This window comes from Leopardus geoffroyi, chromosome E1, assembly GCF_018350155.1.
Source record: "Leopardus geoffroyi isolate Oge1 chromosome E1, O.geoffroyi_Oge1_pat1.0, whole genome shotgun sequence".
NCBI lineage: Eukaryota > Metazoa > Chordata > Mammalia > Carnivora > Felidae > Leopardus > Leopardus geoffroyi.
The window spans coordinates 47333115-47341680 of NC_059330.1; positions in this window are offsets into that span (position 1 = coordinate 47333115).

The following is an 8566-nucleotide window of genomic DNA, read 5'->3' on the forward strand; positions in this document are numbered from 1 at the left end:
TGGAGACTGGTCCATATCAATACACGCTGACCTGTGCTCCTTTTTAACGCCACTCGCTGTGTCAAACCATTGCACAAATGTACCGTATGTATTTATTTAGCTAGTATTCTCTTGGACATGTATGTTATTTCCAAATGTTTCCTATTGCAAAAAGGGCGGGAATGAATATCCTTCTACACGCTTCTGTGGGCACATGTGCCCTACATCTGTAGAATAAATTCTGGTGAGAGAGGAGTCAAAAGATACCTGATTTTCACTTTCAGTAGATATCGTCAAAATTTTCTTCTGATGAGGCTATACCAAATTTACATTTACACCTAAACTGTAATGCATGCTCGACTGCCCACCTTGTCACATCTGTTCATAAAAAGCCCAAACATTTCATCAGCCAACTTCATCTGGTCGACATCCCTCTTCCCTACACTGACTGCAGGTGGCTCTGGATTTACTTTCCTTGTTTTATATCCAAAGCACAATTTCTGATTCTTATCCTTTAACCTCATGACTCATGAGCAGCATTCCATCCCAGAAGGCTAGTAAATAGCCCTCAGTACCATCCCCTTTCCACCCCCTTGCTACAGGGGGGCAGCGGTCTGATGATTGAGACTTCTCCATGGCGATTCTCCCTTTACAACCAATAGTTCTGCAACATGAACCGGGTTATGCTTGCGATAATCCAGATCGCTCACTGTGCAATTCAAACTCCCCCATCACAACCCTCATGGCACTTAGTCACTTGGGAGCCTTGCCACACGCTGCAGATCCCCTCAGCTGGAAGTAAATAAGGCCCCCCGAACAGTAGGTGATAAAGAAATATTCTCAAATGCCATTTTACCCCAATGGTCTGAGGGGCAGTGCCTCAAAGTGCCCTTCTTTGGTACAATCTGCCCTTCGTGACCCCGAGCCTGTAGGGAGGAACTTCTCCGTAGTCTGAGCTGATCTCCAGGTCCTGCCATACTTGCTGCCCTGGGACGCATCATGATCTTGCGTTTTGGTTGTTTGTTTGTTAAAGGCTGTATCTTTAAGTGAGGTCTATACATACCCAAGATGGGTCTTGCACTCAGGACCCCTACATCAAGAGTCCCACGCTCCGATGGGGCGCCTGGGTGGCGCAGTAGGTTAAGCGTCCGACTTCAGCCAGGTCACGATCTCGCGGTCCGTGAGTTCGAGCCCCGCGTCGGGCTCTGGGCTGATGGCTCAGAACCTGGAGCCTGCTTCCGATTCTGTGTCTCCCTCTCTCTCTGCCCCTCCCCCGTTCATGCTCTGTCTCTCTCTGTCCCAAAAATAAACGTTGAAAAAAAAAAAAATTAAAAAAAAAAAAAAAAGAGTCCCACGCTCCGCTGACTGAGCCAGCCAGGCACCCTGGGATCTTGGTTTTGACGTCGTTTATGCTGTTCCCTTCCTTTGGAAGTATCCTTCCCTTTCACTGCCGTATTTCCAGTCTTTACCATTTTATAAGACAAACTTCAAACGCCACCTCCTCCACAAAGCCTTCCATGATTCCCTAACTGGGAGCAACCTTCACCCTCCTCAAAACTCCCCCAGCGGTTAGGACACTTGACATTTTCTAACCTTTTTGCTTACAATACATCTGGGCTTCCCTGTAGGCCTGGGAGATATTTGAAGGTGGGGACGGGACAGCACTTTACTCACCTACATACTCTGTGCCACCACAAGCGGGTTACTTAAGTCATAGGCTCCTGGATATCCTGGCAGAAGTTCCTAGGCATGGCCTGTTTCACGCCGACCCCATAGAAAACTACCTGTACCAGATGTCACGATGCCCTCATCTAGCTGCTGATTCTGCTGGTCAAATTTATTTATTTATTTATAATGTTTATTTTTGAGAGAAAGACAGAGTGCGAGCGGGGGAGGGGAGAGAGAGGGAGACACAGAATCCGAAGCAGGTTCCAGGCTCTGAGCTGTCAGCACAGAGCCCGAGGCGGGGCTCAAACCCACGGACTGCGAGATCATGACCTGAGCCGAAGTCGGACGCTTAACCGGCTGAGTCACCCAGGCGCCTCTCTGCTGGTCAAATTGAAACCTCTGAACAGAATCCTGGCACTACCCGTACTGCCCGCATCTGGCCGTGAGTCTCTGTAACCTTCCTGGGCCTTGCTCTCCTGGCCATACTTACCCAACCCGTCCCACCGTTTCACGCACAGCAACGCAGCCATTAAGCTTAAAATGACACGTGGACTCAGGGCGCTGTCCAAATCCCAGGCTAGGCATGGTATGCTTCCTTCAGGCTGGGTTGTTTCATGTCATTTCTGCAATGATCTCGGAAGGCAGAGGTTATTGTCCTCACTTTGAATAAGGAACATTTTTTTCCTTTTTTTCCAATTTTTTTCTAATTCATTTTTTCTAACGCAAATCACTCTTTCATCCTTAGACAAGTATACTTTTATCTATTCCGGACGTAAACTATCTCCATTTTGATTCCACGTCTTTCTTGATGGTGACCGCCCAAGGTATTCAGTGTTTGATGAGAAAACTTACTAGGTCTTGGGAGTCATAATGCTTTCTGCTAATGTGTACACGCATGCTATAGATATTTAGAATCTATCAGATAATCTTTTGAGCACTATATAGATGGCACCCATTTCTTGTCACAAGGTGTTCCTGTAAACTTCATCCCAAGAAACACTACCGTGAAGCAGGTCTTACGTACAATTTTTCCTACATAAAATTAAATGGTAATTCAGTTATACTCTTAAGATCAAACACCCAATTATAGATCTAACCAGCCAGGTAGCCTAAGCATAGCAGTGGTGAAGAGGCAGCACAGCGTAGGGGGTTAGGAGCAAAAACCGATAGCTAGGGGCGCCTGGGTGGCGCAGTCGGTTAAGCGTCCGACTTCAGCCAGGTCACGATCTCGCTGTCTGTGAGTTCGAGCCCCGCATCAGGCTCTGGGCTGATGGCTCAGAGCCTGGAGCCTGTTTCCGATTCTGTGTCTCCCTCTCTCTCTGCCCCTCCCCCGTTCATGCTCTGTCTCTCTCTGTCCCAAAAATAAAATAAACGTTGAAAAAAAAAAATTAAAAAAAAAAAAAAACCGATAGCTAAAGCACCTGGATGCAAATCCTGATAGTTACTTGCTACATATACTTGGAAGGGTCTCTTACTGGCGTGTGCCTCAATTTCCTCAACAGTAAATCCTACTTCGTGGGATTGTTAAGCAGAGTATTAAATTAATTAATTTGGGGGATGCATTTAGGACAATGGCTGGCACACACTAAGTATCACATAATCTAATATATACTAATTTATACATTATAAGCTTCAGGGGCAAATACACACCTGTACATTTGTCTTACTAGTTAAAATACAATTAAAAAAATAAAACTCTTCTATTCTAAGTCTGAAAATAAGCGTAGAATAGCATAGCAACTGGGATCTGAAATGTATCAAAAGCTCAATCCTCTGAACCAGGAGATCATGCCCGAGCTGAAATCAAGAGATGGACGCCTAACTGACTGAGCCACCCAGGCCCCCGACAGACATTTATTTAAAACCACTCCAGGGGGCACCTGGGTGGCGCAGTCGGTTGGGCGTCCGACTTCAGCCAGGTCACGATCTCGCGGTCCGTGGGTTCGAGCCCCGCGTCGGGCTCTGGGCTGATGGCTCGGAGCCTGGAGCCTGTTTCCGATTCTGTGTCTCCCTCTCTCTCTGCCCCTCCCCCGTTCATGCTCTGTCTCTCTCTGTCCCAAAAATAAATAAACGTTGAAAAAAAAAAAAAAATTTTAAAACCACTCCAGGGGTGTCTGGCTGGCTCAGTTAGTAGAGCACGTGACCCTTGACTTTGGGGTTATGAGTTCAAGCCCCACTCTGGGTGTGGAGCCTACTTAAACAAAATTATATACACACACATATAACTTATTATATATTATATATATATTATTTATATATAAAATACATATATATTATTACATATATATGTATCTATAAAATCACTTTAATAGTAGTACACTGCTCTCTTAAGAGATAAAAAGTTCTGAGGAGGTAATTTAAAATGATGACTTTTTGGGGTACCTAAGTGGCTCAGTCAGTTCAGCATCTGACTTGACCAGCTGAGGTCACTATCTTGCGGTTCGTGAGTTTGAGCCCCACACTGGGCTTGCTGCTGTCACTGCAGAGCCCGCTTTGGATACTCTGTTCCTCTCCCTCTGCCCCTCCCCAACTTGCATGAGCGCCCTCTCTCTCTCAAAAATAAATAAATATTTAAAAAAATGATTACTCTTGGGGCGCCTGGGTGGCGCAGTCGGTTAAGCGTCCGACTTCAGCCAGGTCACGATCTCGCGGTCCGTGAGTTCTAGCCCCGCGTCGGGCTCTGGGCTGATGGCTCAGAGCCTGGAGCCTGTTTCCAATTCTGTGTCTCCTTCTCTCTCTGCCCCTCCCCCGTTCATGCTCTGTCTCTCTCTGTCCCAAAAATAAATAAACGTTGAAAAAAAAATTAAAAAAAAAAAAAAAAAAATGATTACTCTTCAAAAAAGTTATCCAGAATTTAATCTTGTTTCCTTAAGAAATTTGTAGCAAACAGAAGCATTCCAAATATTCCACTGATTTGGGTATTCTCTTAAGTATCCCGTAAGTATAATGGAAGTGGGATGGTATAATCCAAAGTTACACTTTAGTTATGCAAAGTACAAAGCTGTGGGAACTGCGTGAGACACTTAACATTTAGGAATAAATCACTGGTCAGCCTTTTCAGTTGTACAGTTTTCTGAGTCTGAAACTTTTAAGAATCAAAACATAGTAACTAGGTAAAAATAGCTTTTGATGAAGATATTAACTGAAGGAAAATAGACCACACATGGTACACTCAATGTGATAATAACTATTCAAATCTGTGAAACAGCTCCATCCATCTATAGATTAGAAAGACCACAGAGAGGATAATGGTGGCTACTGGCACAGCATTCAGTTTAAAGTGAAATTTATGCCAAAACAATTTTCCGCTTTGCAATCACAACCACCAAAGTAACAACTGATTCAGGCAAAAATTACCAATAGATCCAAAAAACCATTGTTGGGCAGAATATTCCAGAATACGATATTCACAGTCTCAAAGATACACACAGGTTACTAATGAGGTTACAAAGGAAAAAGACAGGGGCACCTGGGTGGCTCGGTTAAGCGTGTGACACTTGGTTTGAGCTCAGGTTATGATCTCATGGTTTGTGAGATCGAGTCCCATGTCAGGCTCTTCGCTGACAGTCAGGAAAACTGCTTGGGATTCTCTCTTTGGCCCTCCTTTGCTCCCTCACTCAAAAAAGAAGAAATAAAAGAGGGAAAGGGAAAAGATAGAGGCAGTCTGGTACAGCGAGGCAATCTGCTAAACTCTACCAAAGTGATCCAATTTAACATCACCAACGATGGGACGAGTCCCATCAATGCCTCCTGATGCTGTGCCGTCTCTGTAGCTTTCCTGTCAAAAATGTTTACTCTGAATCTAATCATGTGAAACAGGATAAATCCAAACCGAGGGACGGTGTGCAAAATAACTGGCCTAGATTCGTCAAAATTGCACTGTCTAAGGAAATTAAGGAAACATGAAAACTAAATGCAGTGCAAGATCCTTGGAAGGATTTTATAGGGAATAAGTCCAGCTATAGGAGACATTACTGAAGACAACTGTGGAAATCTGAATAAGGACCGTAATCATTCCAAATAGTACTGTATTAATATTAATTTCTTGAACTTGATCATTTAATTATGGTCATGTAAAATAATGCTCTTGTTTTAGAGGACTAAACTAATGTATTTATGAGATTAAACTGAATTACTGTATTAATCTGGATGTTTGCAAATCTCTCAAATGATTCATTAAAGAAAGAAAACAAACAGGGGCTCCTGGTGGCTCAGCTGGTTAAGCACTCAGCTCTCCGTTTCAGCTCAGGTCGTGATCTCATGGTTTGTGAGTTTGAACCCTGGGTCAGGCTTTGGGCTGACAGTGTGGAGCCTGCTTGGAAATCTCTCTCTCTGCCCCTCCCCACTCTCTCTCTTGAAATAAATAAATAAACTTAAAAAAAAGAAAAAATATACGCAGAGTGGTGAAACAAACATGGCAAAATGTTATCAGGGAAACTGAGGTCAAGAATAAATGGGTATTCATTGTTTTTTCTTATAACTATTTTGGGATTAAAAATTTTTTTAAAGAGTTGGGGCAAAAAGTCCATCTTTGTTTTTTTTTTTTAAGATTTATTTTTGAGAGAGACAGCGCAAAGAGGGAAGGAGCAGGGAGAGAGAGGGACAGAAGATCTGAACAGGCTCTGCACTGACAGCAGCGAGCCCGATGTGGGGCTCGAACTCATCAACCACAAGATCATGACCTGAGCTGAAGTTGGACACCCAACTGACTGAGCCACCCAGGCACCCCTAAAGTTCTTCTTCCTTCCTTCCTTCCTCCCTCCCTCTCTCTCTTTCTTTAGAGTTTATTTATTTTGAGAGAAAGAGAGAGACAGGAAGGGGTTCCGGGGGGGGGGGGTGTGTGGGGAACAGACAGACAGACAAAGAATCCCAAGCAAGCTCAGCCCTGTCAGTGCAGAGCCCAACATGGGGCTCAAACTCATGAACCATGAGATCATGACCTGAACTGAAATCAAGAGTTGGATGCCTAACCAACTGAGCCACCCAAGCGCCCTGCTTTAAAGTTCTATACATGAAAAAATAAAATAAACATAAAATACTAAAGTTCTAACATGATGCAGAGGTGCCTGGCTGGCTCAGTCGGAAGAGCATGTGACTCTTGATCTCAGGGTCGTGAGTTCCAAAAAGTTCTATACATAATCCAGAATGGATTCCACTATGGTTACGGTCACCAAATATTCACAAGAAACCTGAAGAGACAAAAGGCAAACAGATGTCTAATTTCAAGTATTAAAGATAATTTGTTAGTCCACATTACCCTGATAAAACATTAAGTTCACAGCAGGAAATCGCTTCCTAAATGGAGAATTTAAGTTTAAAAAACAATTATTTTTCTTTTTATAGATGTAGTATGTAACCAGAAACAAATCTGAGATATAATTTAGGGTTATGAAAAGTAAGTATAAAGGCAAAAGGTACGCTGACTATACTTAAACACAGAGGATTTAGTTTCCGGAAAAATTAACTGCTGCAAACCTCAGAATTTACTCAATAGCTGGACAGATAAGATCCATTATTCAGTAACTTTATTCAGTAACCATCTACTGAACGCTAATTATGTGCCCGTGGTCCCGTGTTTAGTGTGCAGAAAGGATAAGACGTAACCCTTGCCTTGAAGGACTCGGACTACAAGAGTCCACTGTCAATTATACTTCGATAGAAAAAAAGTCTCTACATATCCTTATAAAATCTTTATTTTTAAATTTAGTGACTTAGGCTGTGGGCAACCTAATTTTACAGCATGTAGCATCAGCAAAATTTCCCTAATATTAAATCCACACTATTAAACTTTACAATAAAGACTTTGTAAGGACCATATACAGAAACTCTACTACTATGAAAACCTGGATTTTCTATTTCTGCTGAGAAGTACCCTATCACTTTAAGGGCAAAAATTCCTGTTATGTAAAGTGGGCGTGACAATTAACATACGCTGTTACCTTTGTAAGTCTTTTCTCTCAGGATTAAAGGGAGATTAAGAACAACGGAGGGGTGGCTGTTTGTTAAATGTCACAGTTGTAACTAAAGTTTACATGGAGTGCCTGACATAAAACGAAGCCTCTCTCTGATGCAAACTAAGTTAAGCAATCCGAATTCTGTAACTCTGGGCTCTACAATCACATTTGAACTTATATTTATGCACTAGAATTTACAGGAATTGTTTTTCACATATTGTAACTCTTCAAGTTAAAACAGGTTTCAATATGATTTACTCAACAGAGATTTCATTGCTCAGAAATGTTTCAAGTTATTTACAGGGATCTTAATTCATCACCTGAAAGAATGATTTCATTTTTTTTTTTTTTTAATTTTTCTTTAATGTTTCATTTGGAGAGAGAGAGAGAGGAGGAGGAGCAGAATCCTAAGCAGGCTCCAAGCTCTGAGCTGTCCACACAGAGCCCAACGTGGGGCTCGAACTCACAAACTGCGAGATCACGACCTGAGCCAAAGCCGGATGCCCAACCCACTGAGCCACCCAGGCGCCCCGAATGATTTCATTTTTAACAAAGATAAATCCTGAGTTTATCTCCAAGAAACAAAAGCATCCATTTCATCTACATAAAACCCCTCATCTGTCCTAAATCCAAAGAGTTAAAATGGGAAATTCTATGGTCAACTAACCTATAAAGCTATTTTCAGAACAGACTTTTCTACTATTTAGTAATATAAAAACCTAAATTACCTACTCATCATGAAGATGATCTGAGGGACAATAAATAGAGGGAGGTACTGTTCAACCCCTAGGCATATAAAGAAGGTAAGCAGAAGTCGATAAAGGACAGGAGAAAATGGCAGAAGACAGGCACATGCCTGTACAGACCTTTCTGCACCTGCTTATGGGGGACCGACTTCTTCGGTCCCCCACAAGCACGCATGAGCTAGGACAGCTTCGGACTCTGATAAAACTACATTCTTCTTA